This window comes from Phyllostomus hastatus, unplaced genomic scaffold (assembly GCF_019186645.2).
Source record: "Phyllostomus hastatus isolate PE091 unplaced genomic scaffold, TTU_PhHast_1.1 phas_contig_40, whole genome shotgun sequence".
In the NCBI taxonomy this organism is placed as follows: Eukaryota; Metazoa; Chordata; class Mammalia; order Chiroptera; family Phyllostomidae; genus Phyllostomus; species Phyllostomus hastatus.
In genome coordinates this window covers 37,261,773-37,286,463 of record NW_025333872.1, presented here as the reverse complement: position 1 = coordinate 37,286,463, position 24,691 = coordinate 37,261,773, and the positions used below count along the sequence as shown (strand labels likewise).

Genomic DNA, 24,691 nt, shown 5'->3' with positions numbered 1-24,691 from the left:
CAGTTTGTTATTAGTCATAGCACTTTTTGCAGTTAATACACACGCACTTTCCATCTCTTCTTTTTGAATTAAGCATAGACTAGAACACATTAATATCATAAGAGAAATTTTAAAACTCAGGTAGTAAAGATGAAGTAATTTTATCTTTTGCTCTGTATCTCAGTGTTGGCAGAGCACTGGGAAGCACCCGTGTTTGGGAGCCAGTGCAGCAGGGGCAGGGAGCCTGGCAGGTGAGGGTTTCAGGAAAGAGGAAACTAATGGGACCAAACTGAGTAGTGAGTTAATGAGCAAGGCAAGGACTAAAATTTGCACTGAAAACTCACTTTTCTTTATAAAAATAGGATACTTGACATGAAAGGGTTAACAGGTACTTAACCAAATAAGGTCCCTAGGGCACACATCTCAGCACAGATAAAAAGCCTTGGTAGAGTAGGCCTTAATTAAGCAGCAGAGATGGTAACATAAAACGTTTATAACACATAACATAAAGTAGATTCTTATCAGCAGACATACAACCATCTTTCAGAAATGGTAGTGAGTTTACCTGATCTGGCACTGTAAAATCAGTCATCTGAATCTATTCGTATAATCGAGGATAAGGGAAATCAACCTTTAACTTTTTTTTATACATTCCAAAAAATGCTTCATCATAGAAGAAAAAAACTTCTTTTCAATCATGCAATGTTGTTTTTGATCATAGAATCCAATCAAAATCCTTAACTTTGAGTATTTTTGTTGAAAATACAAGTTTTGAGTTGAGATACTTGATTGATTTATAACCTTTAAAAAATTTTGTTAAAAATTGGTAACAGTGGAAAACTTGGGGAAGAGTCTTTACACCAAGGTTCCTATGAATCGAAGCTAGAAAAATATAGTATTCCCATAACATATTTAGTCATTGTTTATATTTAACAGTGGTTTTGTGGTTTTATAAAAGATGTACTCATAGGAATATTAAACCCCATATCTTCTTAAAAGAGATAGTTTGAAATTCTTATTTTGGAAACTAATATATTACTTTTATAACTTATCTTTTGCTTTTATTCTGAGAGGCTAGTTGTTTTCACAGAATTAGCCTACATATAAATGTTAATTCTATAAACAGATATATAAATATCAGTATAAATTCTATAGATGTATACAATTATTTGCCTATAGATATGCTAAATATATACATGCTAAATCTGTCCATAGAAACCAATTATGTAAGTGCATGGTAAATATATCCTTAGTTTCAGTGGCAAGCTCATCTTGGCTTCAGCTGAGTGAACCTAATCCCTGGATTTAGGGAGCTGGTTAGAGTGAGGAGGTGACAGCATCGCCTTCCCAATTCCCCGTGAAAGGAGCAAAGCACAGCTTCCCTGATACAGAACCATAGACATATTTGAAAGCATACCATGTAAGTTTCTCCTACTTTCATTCTGATACCCCTTATTTCGCTTTCTCCTGCTTCACATGGTCTTGTCATATACTTCCATTTTAAGGCCTAGAGTACTGTGCTTTGATACAATCGAAATGTCTTATACACAAATTATCTTCTTTAGCATTTGAAATTTTAATATTTAACACATAGCAATGTAAAGTTTAAGGTAGCATATTATGTTTCAGGAAAATGTCCTTTACTTTGTCTGTTAGGATTTATGACATTGTTAAGATAAGATATTTCTGTGCCATTGTTTGAAAGGAGATTTTGTGGATTTGTTTATTTACTTGGTGTTGTGTTGTCAAGGACACTTTATGTTTGTAGTTCTAGGGTCCTTACATGTATCTGGTCAGTTGGTTTCATGGTATCCACGTTTTAAAATGTTGTCTTTACTGTCTTATATTCTGATTATGAAATGGAAAAGTTTTACTTGAAGTTATAACCTCTTATATATCCCCTACTGTCTCTACATGGCTTGTTATGTGGAGAATTTGGAATGCCCCATAGTTGAAGTTTTGCTTAGAATCAGCATCTCTGTGAATCTGTATTCTCTTTTATTGAAAAATTTCTTCTTAACTGGAGGTTTGAAAATATAAACCTTACTCTTTTTTTCTGGAAACCACAGAATCCACAAAATGGTATTGTTATCAGCTTATGGGAAAACAAAGTGACTAATACAGCTCATATGAGAAAGAAGAGTGGGAACTTCTTTATTCCACATGTGCTTGTGATTTAAGCATTGTCAACTTTCAAAAAACAGTTACAGCCTCCATGGGAGCCAGTGGTGGCTGCATTCTCTCCACCCCTGCCCCCCCCGCCCTAAATTGCCACACACCTTTCCTCCTGTGACCTGATAGAGCCACCCCTTGGACAGGAAAACTTGGTGCACTAATGAAACTGTACAATGTCATTTGACGTACTTCCTTTTAAAAATTTATCCCTTTTGAATTTAATGGGACTTTGTGATTTTTTAATTTAATGTCTAGCTTTGAAAAGAGTTAGAGCTATGCCAGTAAATAATCTTGGGGTAGGAATATCCTTGAATCATGAACCCATTCCTTTTTGAGGTCTTTTTAATTTGTATTACCAGAAAGTAAAAGGTCCTTCCCTGAAATTTTGTGTGAGGCTCTTTTTAAAAAGAGTATTTTTTACTTCTTAACTTAGCCCCAAAGTTCTCTTCATTTGAAATTAACTTAGTTTTTTGGCTTTAATGATACATATATCTTGTTTTGACATTTAAAAATTTCCCTTCAAAAAATGAAATTCTTATTCTATTTACTAGTATAGAAAAATAATGAACTGTTACAGGTTTTGATTTTTATTATAAACCATTTAACAACTTAAAACCTTTTTTAAGCCTATGTTAAGGTTATTTGTGCAACCCTTTTGGTATTCTTTTCAACTCTTTCTGGGCTTTGAAAAGGCATTTTCTAGTTAAATTACAATGATAAATTCACATATTATGCATTCTTTTCTCAGAGATCAGTTTCCAATAAATAGTATGTTAGAGTTCTGAGGACTCAAACGCTGCATGAAGAGACATGTCTTATTTTGTTTTGCCTATTGGTTCTTAAAACCATTTGGGGGCAAAGATTTCTATTTTTGCAAAAATCTTAGTTAATGTGTTTCTGAGAAACCCACTTTCTCAGATGTTTCTCATCACTAATAGGCTGTAGGATCACTTTGGCCAGAGGAAAGTGTAGTGGTTAAATAAGATTTTTCTTGCATAAAGATCAAGCTTTTATTTTTTTATTTGGAGGAGGGTTTTAGGAAGAAGAGGGATTTTGATCATTTACCCAGAAATCTGAAACCTAATGTTTTCTGTAGTTTAGCTAGGAAGTCCAAAAAAAATGAAGAGTACTAATTTATATTATAGTATAAAAAAACATATATAGTCCGGTAAGAAATATAATTTGTAGTGTGTATGTCTTAGAAAACCAAATAAGAATTTCCTGTGCAAATTAATTGAAGTATGATAGTTCATTTTACTGACCAGATAGTGCAAATCTTTTTCTCTTTTTGCCACTTTAGCACTGTTTTTAATTAAATTTATTGAGGTGACATTGGTCAAAAGGATCATATAGGTTTTAAGTGTGCATTTCTATGATGCATCATCTGTATGTTGCATTGTGTGCCCACCACCCAAGTCTCTCACCGTATATTTGGCCCCCTTTGCCCTTTACTACCCCCCACCCCCTTCCCTCTGGTAACCAACATACTGTTTCAGTTTTGTATCCCGTATATGAGTGAGGTCATATGGCTCTTAGCTTTCTGTGACTGACTTATTTCTTTTAGAAAAATATTGTCAAAATGTTGTCAATATTCATCCATGTTGTCTCAAATGACAGTATTTCATCTTTTCTTATGACTGAGTAGTATTCCACAGTATGTACGTACCATATCCGCTTTATCCAGTCCTCTGTTGAATCTAGTCTCAACAAATTCAAGAATATTGAAATTAGATCAAGTATATTTTCTGACCACAGTGCTTTGAAATTAGAAATCAGCTGCAAAAGAATGTAAAAAAAATCCACAAATATGTGAAGATTAAACAACATACTACTAAAGAATGACTGGGTCAAATAAGAAATAAAAGGTGAGATCAGAAGACACATGGAGACAAATGAGAATGACAGTATGGCATGTCAAAACTTCTGGGTTGCGACAAAAGCAGTAATAGGAGGGAATTTTATATCATTGCAAGCCCATATTAAGAAACAAGAGAAATCCCAAATAAACAACTTAACATTACATCTTAAATAAACTAGAAAATGAAGAACAAAGGCAGCCCAAAGTCAACAGAAGAAAGGAAATAATAGCCCTGGCTGGCGTAGCTCAGTGGATTGAGCTTGGGCTGTGAACAAAAGTGTCGCAGGTTCGATTCTCAGCCAGGGTACATGCCTGGTTTGCAGGCCATAACCCCCAGCAACTGCATATTGATGTTTCTCTGTCTCTCTCTATCTCCCTCCCTTCCCTCTCTAAAAATAAATAAATGAAATCTTAAAAAAAAAAGAAAGGAAATAATAAAAAATAGAGGAAAATTGAATGAAACAGAATAAAAAGACTAAAAAATTAGTCTTTTTAAAGTCTAAAGTCTTTATAAAATAATAAGAAATTAATACAACAAAGAGCTGGTTCTTTGAAAAACTTAATAAAATTGACAAGCCCTTGACTAGATTCACTAAGGAAAAAAGAGAAAAGACTCATATAAACAAAATCAGAAATGGAGACAACTGTACTTGAAAAACAATGAAAAATAAAATAAAATTCTTTAATTAAAATAAAGAAATGAAAGAGGAGAAGTTACCACAGACATCACAGGTATACAAAGAATCACACTAGAATACTATGAAAGACTAAATGCCACCAAATTCAGTAGCCTAGAAGAAATGGATATGTTCGTAGAAATATATAACCTTCCTAGGCTGAATTGTGATCGTGAAGAATTGGAGAATCTACATAGACCAATAAACAGTGAGGAAACTGAAACAACCATTAAAAGTCTCCCCCCAAAATAAAGACTAGGACCAGATGGTTTTACTAGTGAATTCTACCAAACATTCAAAGAAGATTTCCAACCTAATGTTCTCAAACACTGACAAAAGAATTGAAGAAGAAGCAATACTTCCTAATACTTTTTATGAGGCCAACATAACCCTGAAACAAAAATCTGACATGGATAAAACATAAAAAGAAAACTATAGACCAATATATCTGATGAATATACGTGCAAAAATCCTAAAGAAAATCCCGGCACTATTTTTGATGTACTATCTTGGTTTTTCTTTTTATTGGGAGGATTAAAGGATGAGATATATGATCTATTTGCAAAAATGCATTGCAGAGGTCCTCTGGGTGTGTATTTCATATGGGGTTTTGGAACAATACAAAAGTTATTTTTCTTCCTATGGAGAAATATGGAATTTTGGAATGAGACAGAAAATATATGTCAAAAAGTTAATGGAGACTTTTAGTTTTACAGGCATATACTTATTCCAGAAGTTTATATTTGGCAAAACTCCTGGTTTTAAAACTGGAGATAGTGAATAGTATCATATTACTCCAAAGATTGACTGGGTCATTCTTAAACACTAAAAACACCAATTGCTCTTCCATATTCTCATGAACCTGATCTCTGAAAACAAGAATGCAAGAAGTATGCATTAGTTTCTAAGCTTCTTCCTTGAGCTTTCTTCATAGATTGATTCATTTCTGAATTTAATTATTCCAAATTTTAGAAAACTATTAATGAAAAAAGGGGGAACTGGTGAGTATTTCTGGGAAAATAATTTCAGGAAGAAAATGTCAATTTAAAAAAGAATACAAGCTATGTCTTGACTTATGTAGTATCTTGGGAAAATTTTATGATATTGTTTGACTGATTCTTTATATTTTCCCAAAGTAAACTAATAGAACAATCTCAAGATTTGTAGACTATGAAGTCCAAATATATTCTACACTTTATGATAGAAAAGGCATTTAATCAAAGCCTCCCAATAATGTTTTTCCAGTGTTACAGTTTATATTCCTTATTGTTACCTGTGTATGTAATTTATTATAAGCAAAAAAAGCCAAAACCTAAATGGGTAGAGGAACAAGTTTTAGAATGAAGATTAATCATTGACAAAGATAATCAGACTGAAACTATTCATTATCAGTGAGGATTTTATTTGAGATCACTCTACATTTACCCACATGCTATAATACCTACTAAATATACACATATGTTTAAGGACAGGAGCAATAAACAGGTAATTGCTTATGCAGTCATGGTTTCATATGTCCTTGAGCTTAATCACAACTCTGGTGATAAATAAGGAAATCACGCTGGGCAAACAAGACTAGGATTTATTGAGTGCTTGTTATGTGCCAGAGGTTTTTCCAAGAGCTTATGTTATTTTAATTCCTCACACCTGTGAAGTAAGTACTATTCTTATGCCCATTTCAAAGATGAAGAAACTGAGGTTTAGGGGAATTAAATCACCTGCCCAACATCCAGAAGTAGTAAGAAGAGCTGGGATACAAATTCAAGCAGTTGGATTCAGCAGGGGCTTGAGCTGTAACCCACTTAGTCACATCAGTTTGAAGTGGAGTTGAAGGGTGAAAAGTGTATTGAGAGTGATGCCTGTGAAACATAAACAGGGAGGGGAAAGTGTTGGGAAGGGAAAACCTGCAGACTGTAATGCACATCTGGGAAGCAGAATTGGGCAGAGAGGGCCTCAGGCTATAATATACATCTGACCCTCCCATCAACCCTCCACCAACCCTCCTGGGGAGCTCCGGTGCAAAGAGGGCTTGTTAGATGAGTTCTGCATTGAGTCAAAACGACCAGGCCCCAGTACTACTGCTATGCCGAGAAATTGACTGGGGAGTCCTGGGAGAGCATGGCTTTGGATGGAATGCTGGAGCAATCTTAAGACACTGAAGCTGGAGGCAGTTATCTAACTGCACTCCTAGGCAAGTTATTTTTTTGTGAAAAAGGGCAATTCCAGCAGCACCTTTTCACAGCTGCCCAGCATTGTACTGCCAGTTTGCAGATACCAGATTGACAAAAATGTTTAAATTTAACGGAGCCAAATGCTTGTGAAACTGTGGATGAATATGTACACAACTTGCAGGAGTGCAGCTTCATAAAACACTTTGGTAATATAGTTTAGATTATCATAACCTACTGCACGGCACTTGCACCATGGAGAAACTTGTTCATAAGGAGACATGTACAGAAATTTTCACAGCAACATTGTAGTAATGAAGAATTGGAAGCAATCTAAATATCTATCAACTGAAAATTGATAGATTGTGGTCTAGACATACCATGCAATATTGTATAGTACATAAATATTGAAGGAATTGGTGCTTCATATGTCCACAGGAATATTTCTAATAATCATAGAATTGAGGAAAAAATGGTAAAAGGAGACATTTAGACTGAGCTCTTAATAATGGCAGCATACTGTCATGTCACAAGAATCAGATAGCATTGAACACTCATCAGATTCATATGCAGTTATCCATGTATGTAAAGTTTAAAAACAATATCATATTTGCTTTTGGATGTTAGACATTTGTAGTAAATGTATAGCGTGCATGGGAATGATAAAGAGCAAACTTAGGAGAGTGGTTACCTGGGGGAGGTGGGACTCAGAAGGGACAGAGGGAGTTTCAATTATGTATGACCTTTTTTATGGCCTGAAATAAATATGGTCTAATGTTAACATATAAAATTGTGTAGGGGGCACATGGATGTTAATATTTCTAAAAATTTTCTCTATGGTTAAAATATTTTGTCAAAATATGTATGTATGTATTTAGTGGTGAAATCATAGGTACATGTCTAAAACTTATATTTACATGCAGACGTCCTATTTATATACAGTTCCAAATAATGTAATACATTCAAGGAAGTTCAATATCATTACATTGAAATCCTTTATTAAAAATTTTAAAATATTTTATTTATTTATTTTTAGAGAGAGTAGAAGGGAAAAAGAAAGAGAGGTAGAGATACATCAATATGTGAGAGAAATATTGATGGGTTGCCTTTCAGCCCACAACCCAGGCATGTGCCCTGACTGGTAATCAAACTGGTGACCCTTTGGTTCACAGGCTGGTGCTCAGTCCACAGAGCCACACTAGCTGGAGCTATTAAAATTTTTTATAACACAAAAATGTAAATAATTAAAAAAATTTTAACCTGGCAGTCTTTTGTAGAAATTAATAAGATGCTCAAAATGTATAAGGAAATGTAGAGGACTTAGAGAATGGAATAGCTAAAACAATTTTGAAAAAGAAGAATAAAGTTGGAGGACTTACACTCCTTAAATCTAAAACTTAAGAAACTACAGTAAATTAATATAGTGTGATAATGGTATAAGGCAGTAAAACAATAAACACAGTAGATCAATAGAAAATAATAGAAAGTCCAGAAGCAGACCAATGTGCATATGATTGAGCCTAGATGAAGTATCAGGGTGATTCAGGAGGAAGAGGATAGTTCTTTTAAGAAACAGTCTTTGAAAAATTAGATATCCGTAAGGAAAACATGAACCTCAAACCATTATCTAAACCCCACACAAATCACTCAAAATGGATCATAAAGCTAAAATTTTATCACTTTAAAAGCAAATATAAAAGAAAAACCTTTGTGCCTTTGGGTTTGGCAAATATTTCTTACGGAAAGCACAAGTCATAAAAGAAAAAAATGTTAAATTAGACTTTAGTAAAATTAAAAATAATGCTCTTCAAAAGATAATGCTAAGAAAATGACAAGGTAAGCCACAGATTGAGGAAAATAGTCAGAATCATATACCTGATAAATTACTTTTACCCAGAATATATCTAAAAAATTCTTAAAACTCAATAATAAGACAAAGAACCCAATTTTTAAAATTAGCAAAGATTTGAAACAACACAAGGATCATTAAGTACATGTACGCTCATTAGTCATGAGGGAAATGCAAATTAAATTCACAATGAGATGCCATTACATACCATTAGATGGTTGAAATTTAAGACTGATACCAAGTGTTATAAGTTTTTGGAGCAACTGAAACTCATACATTGTCGGTGGGCATGTAAAATGGCAGAACCCACAATGGAAACTGGCAGTTGTATTCTTTACATATCTACCATACTACCAAGCAATTTCATTCATTGGTATTTTCAAAAGAGAAATGCAAACTTTTAAAAACCTTTTTTAGTTTTTAATTGCAGTTGACATACAATATCATATTAGTTTCAAGTGTACACCCCAGTGATTAAATATTATATACCTTACTAAGTGATATCCTGATAAATCTTGAACCTCTCTGATACCATATATAATATTATTGATTATATTTTTATGCTCTATTTTACATTCTCATGACTATTCTGTTGCTACCCATTTGTACTTCTTAATCCCTTTATCTTTTTCACTGAATTCCCCAACCCTTCTCCCTTCTGGCAACCATGAAAATATTCTCTGTATCTGTGATTCTGTTTCTGTTCTACTTGTTTGTTTATTATGTCTTTTAGATTCAACTGTTGATAGCTATGTATTTTTTGCCATTTTATTGTTCATTTCATATAATTCTTGTTTGATGGTGATGAACTCCTTTAGCTTTTTCTTTGTCTGGGAAGCTCTTTATATGTCTTTTGATTCTAAATTATAGCTTTGATGGATAATCTTGGTTATAGATCCTTGCTTAACCACTTTGAATATTTTTGCCAATCCCTTCTAGCCTGCAAAGTTTCTGTTGAGAAATCATCTGACAATCTTATGGGAGCTACCTTTTAGGTAACTAACTGCTTTTTCTTTTGTTGATTTTAAGATTCTCTCTTTGTCTGCAATATTTTGCATTTTAATTACTCTGTGATTTGGTGTGGCCCCCTTTGGGTTCCTTTTGTTTGGGATTCTCTGCACTTCCTGGACTTGTAGGTCTATTTCTTCCACCAGGTTAGGGAAGGTTTTTTTTGTCATTTTTTCAGATAGGTTTTCAATTTCTTGCTCTCTCTTTTCTCCTACCAGTACCCCTGTGATGCAAATGTTGATATACTTGAAGTTATCCCAGAGGCTTCTTTCACCATTCTCATTTTTTTTGGATTTTCTTTTTCTATTTGCTATTTTGATTGGGTGTTTTTTGAATCCTTATATTCCAAATCACTGTTTCCACTTTTTACTTCATCCTCTCTACTGTTGATTCCCTGTAAATTATTCATTTCAGTTAGTGTATCCTTCATTTCTAACTTGTTCTTTTTTATGGTTTCTATGTCCTTTTTATGCTGTTGAAGTTCTAAGTTTACCTGCTCTTCCCCTAAGTTCAGTGAGCATCCTTATGACCAGTGTTTTGAACTTTGCATCTAGTAGATTGCTTGTCTCCATTTTATTTAGTTCTTCTTCTGGACTTTTGTTCTTTTCTTTCTTTTGGGATGTTTCTTTGTCTCATCATTTTGGCAGCCTCCCTGTGTTTGCTTCTATGTACTAGGTAGAGCTGCTACATCTCCTGGGCTTGGTAGATTGGCCTAATGTAGTAGGTATCCTGGAGTGTCCAGTGATACATCCTCCCCATTTACCTGAGCTGGGAACTCCAGGTATGCTCCCTCATATGGGCTATGTATATCCTCCTGTTGTAGTTGAGCCTTGATTACTTGTTGACACCTCAATGGGAGGGATTTACCCCCAGACTGACTGACTACAAGGACTGGCTGAGACTACCGTGGAGGATCAGCTATACAGGGTTCCACCCCACAGAGAAGAACTTACTTCAGTGGGGCTCTGGTGCCTGCTGAGTCCATCCTTTGAGTGTATCACTTGTGGAGGCACTGAGGCGCTACTCATTCTGAAGCTGTTCACTGAATGTTTTGGCTCTGGGGCCTCCCAGGAGTTGTATGCCAAGGTCAGCCACCACTAGTATTCTGCCTGGGGCCATCAAATGAGCTACAAAGTGATCCTCAGATAGTTGCTACCTTTTCTGGGCTTGGAGGTACCTAGGAGAAGACAAGCTATGAAGTAAGGCTGGTTGCTGCTAGTACCGGTTTTGGAGCCACTTAGCGAGAGATATGGGGTATGCCAAGGACAGATGTTGTTTGTTTGAGAGATTTTTAAGAAAGTCTGAGCCATGAGGCAAGACAGGCCATTTGTATTAAAAGCCACTGGAAACAGCTTGGGTGGGCCCACACATTGGTGGTCCAGGGTCTCAGGGAAGTGCTTTTGAATCTCTGCCAAAAATCAGTTTGCCGTATTTGTATAGGTCTAATAGGCACAATTCTAAAAGTTAAAAAAAAAGACATGTAAAATTCATTTTCATAATTCTGTATATCTAAAATATTAACTTTTTACTGTGCAGTAGATATAAAAAAAGTTATTGATGAGAACAGTGTTCACCAGGTTGATGAGACACAGATATGGCACCTGCCTCCTGGCTGTTGAGGGAAAGGGCCCAGAAAAGGAACTGTGGCCTCTGCTAGCACTTCTGTCTGGCAGCAGTCTGCCCCTCCAGCTCATGCTCTGATGCCAGACACTTCAGTGCCTCCCTGTATTTCCCTGGTGTCTTTTGAGCAGCTGCCCCAGTGCTGAAGCCAGAGGGAATGACTCCCAGTAAGTTCCTGGGACTCCTGAAGCCCTCTGTCTCACTGAGCCATAATCCCTGCTAGTTTTTACAGCCAGAAGCCATGGGGACTTGTCCTCCCAGCACTAGAACCCTGGGCCAGGGGGTTTGGTGTGGCACTAGGACTCCTAACTACTCAGGGGGACCTCTGTAGCTGAAATATCCCTCTCAATTTTCATCTGCCCTGTAGGACCAGCCTGCTCCTTGTCTCCATTCCTCCTACCAATCTCATTTTGGCTTATTCTTTATATCCTTAGTTGTAGAACTTCTGTTCAGCTAGATTTCAGTCAATGTTTAGTTGTACTTTTGATGTGATTGTGCAAGGATGTGAGTACCACATTTACCTATGCCATGATCTTGACCAGAAGCTGAGAAATGCGAACTTAAAAACATTCATAGCAGCTTTATTTGTAATATCCTCAGACTGGAATCAGCCCAAATGTTTGTTTGTCATAATGTACCCAAATTGTGGTATAGCAATGTAAAGGGCTACTGTTCAGCAATAAAAAAGAATTAATGATTTATGCAACATGAATGAATTTCAAAAACTCATCCCAGACAATAGAGGCCCAATACAAAAAGATTTAATTTATATTATTCCATTTATTTGAAAGTCAAGAAAAGATTAATATATTCTGTAGTGATAGAAAGTAGATTAGTGGTTGCCTGTGGGCCAGTGTTAGGCTGGGGATTGGGCTACAAAAGAGTTTTTTGGATGTTGATAACAATATTCTGTGTTTTGCTTATAGAGGTGGTTGCACAAGTACGCATTTACCGAAATTCATTAAATCGTGCACCTAAAATGATGCTCTTCATTGTACATAAATCATGTGTCATTAAAAGTGATTTTAAAGAAAGCAAGGCACAGAAAAAATCTTAGCTTGACATGAAACTCTTATAGTAACTAATTGTTTATCTACAGAACTTGATAGATTTTGTCATTTATTATTCAGTATTTAGATTTCCCAGTCACTTTCTTTATTTTTCTCCTTTCTAAAGAATGCTCCACCTTTGGCAGTTTCATAACTCAGTATAAAACCTAATGGAGTGTGAAAAATAAAACAAGAATGCGACGTTTCTATTGGTTGGTTAGGCTGTTTGAGTGAGGATGTTGATACTATTGCTTTTTGTAAAACGTTATCAAGTGTCATGTATCTGTGCTCCTGTTCCCCAAATATTCTCCAGTGGATTATCAATGGTGACGTGTATCACATACATGCAGTATCTGTGTGTAAATATAAAGAGAAAAATACGTGTGAAATTGACTCAGTGTATCTCCTGACCTTTTTTTAAATCAGCCTCCTGTTGTTCAGAAGTGAGCATGGAATTCTAATACTCTTAAAAATATGAACTGTAATTATCTGTTTCAGAGGTTATTTATGTTCTCACACATCTGTAAAAAACAGGTGACCAAAGCGTGCTTGTCAGGGCCACACAGCATTCACGCAGCTTGCCGTGTACGCTTGCCTCACGGACAGTCGTGGTTCCATCCCGAGGCCTTATTGGAGGGGCTGCACCTGCTCTCCATGTGGGTCTCACTGAGAGCAGATTGACCAGATTTTTACATCCTCACTTTCATTGATCAGATTCGTGACAGAATAGCTTTTTCAGCACCTCAATGTTTTGCATAGTAGTAGATGGCCTGCGCTGTTCATCTGGCCTCTGGTGAGTATACTTCCTTAATTTTTTTTTATTGATTCAGAATTACAGAAGGAGTTCTCAGAAGGATAGTAGAAAGACTGAGAGTTTGATCCAAAAGACTCAATTTGTAAGTGAAGAGGCAGTACTCACATCCAGGTATTTAGATCTTAAGGGAATTAGAATGTTAACTTCATTTTAAGTGTTCTTTTCAGTAACTATTGTTTTAGGCACAGAAAGTACTTGTCATAGCTTATGTTTCTCAGTGGTACCAGAATAAAATTGTATTTTACAAATGATAAGTTATCATACTCCTACACACCCCTGCAGTAGTCAACTCAGTAAACTACTGAAAATCCTCCTTCCGCCACAGACATAGATTTGTTAGTCAGATTTTAAAATCGTCAATTTGGCAGAGACAGAGTTGCATTCTTGAAAGTTTAGACTGAAATTTGAGTGACTTTGTTAATTCAAGAAAATGTCAGAGACAACTCTACTTAAACAATAAAAAATATTTTAAAAAGTCAGAGTCATTTAAAAGTGGTTTAATAGAAAAGAAAGTTAAAACAATTCTTAGAACCACATCATGTTTTGTTCCTAAGAATTGTTTAGAATGTAGCAGGAATTCTGCAATAGAATTCTAATTTTAGTATGTTGGATTAAATCACTTCAACTAATTATTGAACTAATTTAAGGGGGGGGCATGCACATGCAAGTTAATGTATGTACAGGTGCCAATAGAGACAGTTTGGGCTTAAAACACCTTCCATACCCCTGGAACATGTGATGGTTTAGTTCATGTGGGAAGAAAGAGCTTATTAACAAAGCAGGGAAAATGATACTTTGGTATTTGTATTAGTATTAGACAAACGTACTCCCCTAAGAAATATTATTATTATGGAATTATAAATATATAAAACTTCAAGACACATTATTAGTAGGTGAGTTCTAGTTATAGAAGATGGTTAGTGTTCAGATTTTGATAGTGGCCCAGATGATTGGGCCAGAGAGACCAGATTTGTAATTTACCGTCAGCTATTTGTACCGTCAGCTATTTCTAAACATGTAGTTCTCAGATTTTTCTTTAATATTATATATAGATTTCTGTTATTGAGTGGCATAAGAATGGATAGCATTTTTCAAAGTTTTTATATAGCTATACGTTCAAAGTCCTTTTTCAGTTTGATTTTGAGGTCTCACTAAAAAAAGTGGTGTGATTTTTTTTTTAAACTAAGTTAGAATCGAAATGAGTGTTATCTCTTTCCAAGTAATAATACCCTGGGACTCTACAGTGACCAGTGCTAATATTCACAGTACTTTTGGAATTCCTTTTTGAAGACTACCTTTACAACCTATAACAATTCTTTGAAAGTTCACAAAGGCGACACTTTAAGACAAATCCTTTGAGGCTAACATTGATTCTGGAGAATAGATAGAATAAGGACATTGATCCAAGTCAGTATTTGAATCTTGTTCATAAAATATTTCTTCAAATCCAGTATTGCTAACTAATAAAGAGGGGAGAAAATCACCTACAAGATAGAACTATGAAGTGATGAAATGATTTTTTAATGCAAATATAAATTTCATGTGTTTATTTTTATATCTAAACGTACTGAGATGACATTGGTTAATAAGATTATATAGGTTTCAAGTACACATTTCTGTGATACATGTTCTGTATGTTGCACTGTGTGCCCATCACCCAAGGTCAGGTCATCTTCCATCACCACATCTTTGCTCCCTTTACATTTTACTGCCTCTCACCCCTTCCCTCTAGTAACCACCGTACTGTTGTCTGTGTCTGTGGGTTTCAGTTTTATATCCCACATATGAGTGAAATTTTATGTTTCTTAGCTTTTTGTGAGTGACTTATTTTGCTCAGCATGAATAATTTTAAACTCACTTTGAAAGTAGTTCAGGAGTTACAGCATCATTGAATAAATATATAGTCAGAAAGTGGACTCTCTGAAGGGCAATGTACATATTCAGTTGAATATATAAATTCTGACAAATTTCTCTGAAAATATTCTGTATTTTTATAGTCTGAAATAAGATGAAGTTATTTTCCTACATAAAAAAAGGTCTGCTGGCACAAGTGGCCATTGTACTAGGTCTTTCTGGCTTTTTTCTTAGGCGACGCTACTCACTAAGGTGCCTATTCCTGCAATCCCGGGTGTCATTTAACCTTCCTGGGCATTGCTTGTTGCTAAATGGTCTCCAAGGAATTTTTGAGCTTTATGGCTCTGATAATATGTAGCAAAATAACATACAGTTCTCTTTGCTACTCTAAACTTGATCCTTTGTGTTTTGTGGAAGTTGTTGGCTTTTAGAAATAAACAGTTTGACTAGACTAAACTGAGAAGGAGACATAGACTGATGTAGTGATTCAATCTGCTTAAGTAAATGGCACGATTGGGGTTGGGGATAAGGAATTTACTGGAACATGCATTTGAGGAGTCTTTTAATTCTCTATGGTAAGTTTGCAGATTAGGTTTATAAAAGTATTTCCTAAATTTCTGGATCCTTTGTGTGAGGGCATTTTGGGCATGAGAAGTTGTGCAGACCAAAATACAATGGCTTGTTGGAGGACAGATCAGTCAGTTGTTAGAGCCAAAGTTGCCAGAGGGATTTACCTGTGCTTCTCTCAACCACAGAGACCAGGGTGCACCCTGGCCCCTCCCATGCACCCATGTCCTCACTGTCTACCTTTGCTTCATTCTTAGAAAATATTGCTTCACATTGTTGTTATTCTTAGTCTTCTGTTAAAGTGTAAAAATGACATGTCATTTGTCCATTTTCACATTTCTTTGACATACTTCATGCTTTTCATACTTGATGTTTTATATTTCATCTCCCCTAAACCAAACTTCAAACACTCCCCTTTCTCTCAAACCTTTCCACCATGCCTTTGGAGACCTATTTCTTAATGAAAGGAATTACGTCCTCACTTTTTCACTAGATATTTCCTTTACCTCCTTGCTTTACGGAAACATGGCTCACATTTAAGACCTTCACTTTTCCCTCAGTGCTTTCAAATAGCAATTCCCATTGGCCCACACGATATTTTAGGGCTGGGAGATGAGATCATGTTTCCTCCCCTTCATCCCTTTGAGACTGCTAGTACTCCCTCCTTATGTTCGTCTCCCCACCCCACATACACTTCTTTCATGTCTTTGTCTGTTGGGTTTATCACATCTTATCTTCGCCCAATGTCTTAACTACTCTCCTGTTTTAACCATTCTTTCCCATTTTCAAAGTTGTGCTCTTAACCCACTTTAATTTCCACATCAGTGACCTTTTCTGTATGCTGTCCTTTCTTGTTCTTAAGATCTTCATTTCTGATGTCCTTTAGTGTCCCACCACTGTAGATACCCACTCATGGCTGTATCATGGATCTTAGCTTCACCTGCAGCTGCTCAGACTTTGAAGTTCTAAAGTCATATATCTTAATTTCTCACAACTTCCTTTGCTTACAGATCTCTAAGGTTGCTAACAAGCAGCATATGTAAAGCAGAACCTGTGATCTTCCTGCTTCTTCCTCTGAGGTTTCACATTTTTTAATATGCTGTATCCTCTACCAAGTTGCCAAGCTAGAAATTTGGAATACATCCTTGATTTCTTCTCCCTCATCATCCACTTCTCTTCATCACCATTTTCTTTCAAGTTGCAGATCTGGAGTTTTGTAGCAGCCTCCTAAGGAAACTTCCTGCATCTAGTCCTGCCCCCTCTTATCCATTCTTCACCGTAACCACACAGAATTAATCTAAAGTGGAAATTGATCACATCACAGTTTAATGTTCCACTCTTACTATCAACTAAGAATCCCTGAACACAGATTGGAGGCCCTGCATGTCTGGCTCTGTTTACCTCTCTAGCCTAATTCTTGTCTCTCTCCCTTCAAACCCTGTGATTTAGTCACATTTAACTTATTTCAGTTCCTGGAATATACCATGGATTTATTGAACTTTGGACCTTTGAGGATGTTCCCTGTGCTTCACAATTCTCCCCCTTCCTGTTAGCTTGGCAAAGTCCTTGCTCATCCTTCAGGCTTTAGCTTTCTTTAGGAAGCTTATTCTAATCCCCTTATTCTGGATAGGTGCTCCTCTGTTTTGGCATCCTGAATTTCCTCTGTTATAGTACTTATTAAACTGTGTTGTAATCTCTATTTACTGTATTCTGCATAAGACTGTAACTTTTTGAGGGCAGAAATGTGTCCACAGCACCTAGAACAATTCCTGATACCTAGTAGATGTTCAGTGTATCACTTGATAAATGAATAAATAAGGGAAGAAAGAAAGGATTTTCTTTTTGGGACTAGCAGGAGATAAGGTTAGATGGGATCTCATTGCATAGGACCTGCTTTAAAATTAGCATGACAAGTTTCTTTTTTTTAGTGTGAAAACTTATTTCATTGTGGATGAGAAAAAGTGAGGAAACTAATCAGGAGATTGTACTACTTTTGCAATCATGTGGTCCAAAGATCCTTGAACTGTAAATCATAGTTATTAATATGAAAGGTGTATCAGAAGAAGGCATAACAGAATTTGACCACTAAAATGTAAGGTGGAAGGTTAAATAGAAAACGATTATAGTATTTTGGCACTTTTTGTGCCAATTATGGAAATAGGGAAATTTGGATAATAAATTTTGTAAGGAAGAAATTTCAGAATTTCTAGCATTTTTGTATTTACATATTAAATTAAATTCATAAGGGAAAACATTTCACTGTTTATAGAGTAATTTTTAAATGATTTTTAGTAGAAGATACTAAATGGCAATTTTATTTATAAATGCAGCGTCAGAATTTCTTGAATTTAACTCATAATCTCACAAACTTTTTTTTTTTGAGTCTCAGTCAATGCTTGAACAAAATAGTTACATTTTTTCCTAATTCATTGCTTGTCTTGGATATAAAAGAATTATGATTTTTTGATACTATAGATGCTTTTATAGAAATTCATTTCTGAGAAAGGATGGTTGACAACATATAGGAATATTATCATAAACATTTATTCATCATTAAAGAAAAAAATTATAATATAACATTTCTCCAAGTTTTTCTTCTTATTATTTTGACAACATAGAGTTGGAGTTTCTTTGAGAAATCAGCAATAGAGGTAGAGACTTAGAATAACTTGCCTTCTAGTTACTTCTAGATGATTGCTGGATCCCTTAAGGAAAGATTATAGGGGGAAAAGAATGGATGATTATTGCTAAGTCCTTGTAAACTTCCCTGTCACAGAAATATTTAAGAAGTGCCATCAAAATATAATAGAAGGAATTATAAGAGAGATGAAAAGACTATCTAAATGTTACAAAATAATACAAAAATAAAGTAGTAGGCATTGGAGCCACATTACAGGGAATTAACAGAGTGAACACATGTTCATCTGCTTGTCTTACCTATAAAAAAGGATTAAATTTGAATGGCTAAAGAGAACATCAGTTAACTTTAAATTACTTGTCCTGGCATTCAAGACTATTCATAGTCTGAAACTCAGTGACTGGTATTGATCTTCTGAAGGTCCTCAAAGTAATGTCCTCAGTGTCCTCCAGCACAGACTGTGAGACCTCTGTGATTTTATTGCCTGTTTCATTCTTTTTCTCATTTGAATCTGTGCAAGGACTCATCATAAGCCTCACTTAATTCATGTGGTCTTCCTAAAACTCTATAGTTATAGCTAATCTGCACCACTGATTTTGCTTTTAATTTGGACCTTTGACATTATTTTTTTTCTTACATCTTTTGTCTTTCCAATGAGACTGTAAGCATTTTAAGGGCAGCATCCATGTTTTCTATTTACTGCTCAATTCTTTGAGCTCCCTCAGACCTTAGTTACATTGTTAAAAAAAAGTTTTTGCACAGCAAAGGAATCGTCAACAAAATAAAAAGACAACCCATAGAATGGGAGAACATATTCATCGATACATCTGATAAGGGCTTAATATTCAAAACTTATAAAGTACTTACAAAATTCAACACCAAAATAATAAACAACCCAATTAAAAAATGGGCAAAGGACCTGAGTAGGCACTTCTCCAAAGAGGACATACAGATGGCCAGTAGACATATGAAAGATACTCAATATCACTTAATCATCAGAGAAATGCAAATAAAAACCGCAATGAGTGCCTCATGCCTTTCAGAATGGCTATCATCAGTATATTAACAAACAACAAGTTCTGGCAATGATGTGGAAAAAGGGAAACCCTTGTGCACTGTTGGTGGGAATGCAGACTGGTATAGCCACTGTGGAAAGCAGTATGGAGATACCTAAAAAAATTAAAAATGGATCTGCTTTTTGACACAGTGATCCCACTTCTGGGAATATATCTGAAGGAACCCAAAACACTAATTTGAAAAAACTTAAGCACCCCAGTGTTCATAGCAGCATTATTTATAATTACTGTAATATGGAAGCAGCCCAAGTGTCTATCAGTAGATGAGTGGATAAAACAACTATGGGACATTTATACAGTGGAATACTACTTGGCTATAAAAAAGAAAATTTTACCATTTACAACAGTATGGATAGACCTGGAGAACATTATGCTAAGTGAAATAAGCCAATCAGAGAAAGACAAATACCGTATGATTTCACTCATATGTGGAATCTAAGGAACAAACTGAACTAAAAGGAAAAACAGAGACAGACTCATAGATGGAGAACAGATGACAGCTAGTGGTAGGGAGGTGAGGGGGTGGAGGGATTGAGCCAAAAAAAACAAAAAGGACCCTTGGACGTGGACAACGAGGTGTGGATGGCTGAGGGGAGGCGGGGTATAAGGGGAATAAATGGTAATGGAAAAAATATAATAAAGATTGTATATTTTTAAAAAATGAGTAAATTGGAATCAATTTTCTCACCCATCAGAACTAAAGTGCTCTGTATCTTGAATGTTGCATAGTGCCAGGTATGTAATAACTCCCAAAACAAATAAAAAATCCCAAAACATTTCATTATATCTCTTGGGGAAAAATCAAAATGTCTTTCCACCACTCTCCTCACCCCAGCCACCACTACCTCCCACCCCTGATCCCACCCCCACCCCCCTTGGTTTTGTCCATGTGCCCTTTATAGATGTTCCTGAAACCCCTTCCCCCTTTTCTTTCATTATCCCCATCCACCTCCCCACTGGGTACTGTCAGTTTGTTCTTAAAATAAAATGTTTTTGGTTGACCAGGTTAGAGTGAATTCTTGGTAGTTTATAACCAAAGAAAGACTAATGTTTTCACCAATATCTGCCTATATACTTTCTGTAGTAAAAATATCTAATACATTGAATATACACAAATGCTAGTTTTATGACAAAATCATAAATCCCTTATTTTATCAGTACACTCTTTTTATTTTTAAATATACCGTTCACTTTATTGACTTGACCATGATGTTGGTGTTTGATGGGAGCCAGATACATAGTATTTTTTTTTAATTTTATTTTAATTGTTGTTGCAGTACACTTTTCTATCTTTTACTCCCATCCCAGCCCACCTATCCACATAGTAGTTTAAATACATGGGCCATGCAGGCCAGTTCAGACTTAACCACTTATTAGCAGTAAGAACTCAACCACAGCCCTTAATCTCTCTGAGCTCCTTTCTTTATCTGTAAAAGGGTTAATAACAATACATGCCTAACTGGCTTACTGAGAGAATTAATTGAGATAATCCCTATACACTGTGTCCAGCACTTAGTAAGTGCTAGGTATAGTTATTACTCACTGTAATAAGGTTTTTGTCTGATCAACAGTGACATGAGAGAAAATTCTCTACAATTCTTACATGTTAATTTTGTGGGTGGTATTTCTGTTAACTTTAAAACCATTTACACCCGCTATTTTACATGATATTTTGATCATAAAATAGTAGGCTCTTTTCATAGTTATGTAGAATTGAATTGGCTAACTTCCTTGTGTTCCACTGCTTATAATTTCATAGTGACCAGACTGATTCAGTCTGGCACAAAATATCCCTTCCATGGCTGCCTTTTATTATATGATGCAAGATGCTTGTATCACAAAATAAATTCAGAATGCCTGTCTAAATCTTTAGGAGTCAAATCAGAGTTAATTATCAGGTAAGAGAAAAGTCATGAATATAAAAGTGATATGTGGTATTCTTGCAGGGAATAATTTTAGAATAAGCTTTTGTAAATGATAAGGTATCTTGTACACCATTTTACTACCTATTCCTATGCCCTGATTTCACTTAGAAAACAGTATAAATTTATAGCCTAACCACACTGAGTCCTAAGCACTAAAAGCAAACCATATTGAGGGGATTTTGTCTTAACTACAGAGAAACTGTAACAAGCACAAAACCACAGGATCAAGTAAGTGGTAGATCCAGGAATAGAACTGAGAAGGCTCTGATTCCTCCTCACATGCTGAGACCACAAGGTTCTGCTGCTTTGGGATATAATGACAGATCATCTACTGCTGTAAGACCACTTGTATATGACACAATGGGAGCGAACCATACGAGGGCACTGTCTAAAAGCATGCACCCTTTACTATCAAGGCCTGCATGGAAACCAGAGATGTTGGGAAGGAGCCTTTATAAGTACCAGATGATTATTGACTGATATTTGTGTTTGAGGTAATCAGTTGCTACCACAAACTTTGTTTCTCTGCTGAGATTGTAAAAAAATATAATACTTTATAACCATGGAAATGCCAATACCCATTCTTAATAACCCTTTAGTAATTTTTAATAATGATAACTAAAGAGTTACCTAGAATGACATCACATGTATATAAGGAGCATAAAATGTCTGTTCCTTTCAAAGTTGACCTCACTCTCCTATTGTACTTTAAAATTTTTTTCTTTTGCCTGTAGTTGGTTCCCAGATTACTGAAATGGTTGGTTTGAAGGGTTTGTTCTGCTATTTTTTTGCTCTTTGGGGAACGGATTTGCCAATCTCCTCACTCAATCATGCCAGAAGTTTTTTTGCTGTTTTATATGGATGAAAATTACTTGTTTTTACTTATATTCTACTTTTCATTATATCACAGGCCTTTGTAAGTTTATTTTCTTTCTTCCTGAAATATACCCTTTAGAAGTTCCTTTAGTAAAAGTCCTTTGGTATCTATTTATCTAAAGATGTTGTCATTTCAGCCCTGGCTGATGTGGCTCAGTGGGTTGGGCATTGTTCTGCAAACTGGAAAGGTCACAGGTTCAATTCCCGGTAGGGGCACATGCCCGGGCTTCAGTCCAGGTTCCTGGTTGGGGGCAGGCAAGAGGCAGCCAATTGATGTTTGTCTCACACATCAATGTTTCTGTTCTTCTCTTTGTCCCTCCTTTCCCCCTTCTCAAATAAATAAATAAATAAACCTTAAAGATGTCATCATTTCAGCCTTACTCTTGGAGAATAGCTTTGCTACATACACTATTCTAGGATGACAATTATTTTCTCTTAGGCCTTTCAAAATATTTCACTGTCTGTAGCTTCTGTTGTTGCTATTAAATAATAAAAAAAATCTTGAGATAATGTGTGCTCATGTGCCAGTTTTTGTACACTGAGCACTTATATGTATCATTTCACTTAATCTAAATTTATTGTAATATGCCCCTATTTTCATGTCTCCTAATGGAGGAAAAGACACACAGAACAGTTAAAGATCCAGAATGACTGAGGAAGGAGGACAGGATTTCACCCCAGTAGCTCTGACTCTAGAACCTATGTTTTTGAACAACTGCCGTAGCCAAGCAAATACTTAAAGCAAATGACAGATAATAATATTGTAGTAACAATGTGTGATGCCAGGTGGGTACTTGAAATATTGGGGGGACCACTTTGTAAAGAATATGATTATCTAATCACTTTGCTGTATACCTCAACTAATACAAAATAGTATTAAAAAATAGAACGAGCGATAAATAACATTGCTAAATTTTAAAGTTATTTTAAAACTGTATTAATTACAAAAGGGAGGCTTTTTTTTCTGGATAGAGAGATGAGTAGACTAATCATCACTGTTAGACTATCATTACCTAGCAGTATCAACATGCGGAGCCTGTTTTCTCATATATAGGATGAAAATAATCCTATAGTGCCTTGTAGTGTGGTTGTAAAGAATAAATGACTGTACACACACACACACACACACACACACACACAAAGTGAAAAAATATTTGTTGTGATTAGCAGTAGTAGAATAAAAGAGAAAAGTTCAGAAACTGACCTGATGGTACATCAGAATATGGTATCTTACTGCAGGGGATGAGAGACAGGGTGGACTGTGGAGTAACCGGTGCTGGTGGAGTTGAGGGAATTACATCAAAAACAAATTCTGATCTTTCCTTTTGAAAAAAATCTATATCCAAATAGTAAAAAATAATACCAGATATAGCACTTAATTATTGTCTAAATCCATGATATCATTAAAATAAAAATGATTAATAGTTAAAATGTATGTGGAAAAGACACTGGTAAGCATACCATCAAGAGTAGAAATTATAAGTAAAAAGGTGGAAATATCTGACTCCCTAAAAATTTAAAATTTCTTTTGTAAAAACAGGAACTTTGTAAATGATTAATGGCACAATATAATAGAGTAAGAAATCTGTAATATATATAAAAGAAAGTTAATACCTTTAATTTGTAAAGAATTCTTAAGAAATAATAAAGGACCGTAAGAATAGGAAAATGAACCAAGTAACATATAATCTTCCAGAAAGAATGTAGATGACCAATAGACATGGAAAAATATGCTAAGCTTCACTAATAATCAATAAAATACAAATAAAAGTTCAGATACCAGTTTTTACTATGAATTTTATGTTATTAAAAAAGTTCATGAAGGACAAATATAATACACATTAGTAACCACAATGAAAGAAAAATAACTTAAATGTAAGGTGTTTCATTGGATCAGAAGAAGGAGACCTCATTTGTATCATGATAACAAGATGTGATGTTTTGAGATGATCCTTGAATTATAGGCATGATATTGACAAGAGATGAGAAATGAGGAAAAGTTATTGCTCTCTCTTCTCAGAGGTTTGGCAACAGGGTGGTGGGAGAAAGAATAATAACCATAGTTTTGATTTTGTCATGGTTGAGGAATGTGGTTTTAAAATCAGGGAGTTCTAAGAATTCTTGGAGACAAGAAGGGATGAGTGGAGAAGGTGAAATTGAAGTAGTCAATACAGAGAAGTAAAGTTGAAGTAATAAGGTCCTTAGAAAGATTAGAAACAAGGAAGTAAGAATACTTCTCAGAAGTAGAGAGGGAAAATATAAGTAAAAGTACAAAGATTTTTAAAAGTGGATGAGAGGTGGGAAAGCTAACATTGTTCAGAGTCTCTGGATAGCATTAATTTTAGTGAGGTAGTGACTGGTAAGGGATTGAGTGCTCCTGGGACAAGGAGAATAAAAAAAAGGTTGTAAAAGCTTCTTTGGGGTCATGTTGTGGACCAAAAAGCAATGAAAACAAGTATTGTAGGACTTGATTAAAGTCCTTGGCTGGGACTCGATAGTATGGACTTATGTGCCGTCTAAGTGGACTGAGGGGGTTATTCAGAGTGAGGGAAAACAAG

The 24,691-nt window shown here is 35.4% G+C and overlaps 1 protein-coding gene across 2 annotated transcripts in view; it reads left to right on the top strand.

Annotated features, from left to right (window-relative positions):
* Positions 1 to 24,691, top strand: part of ME1 (malic enzyme 1) — a 170,534-nt gene that overhangs the window by 98,028 nt on the left and 47,815 nt on the right. The window lies entirely within an intron of this gene.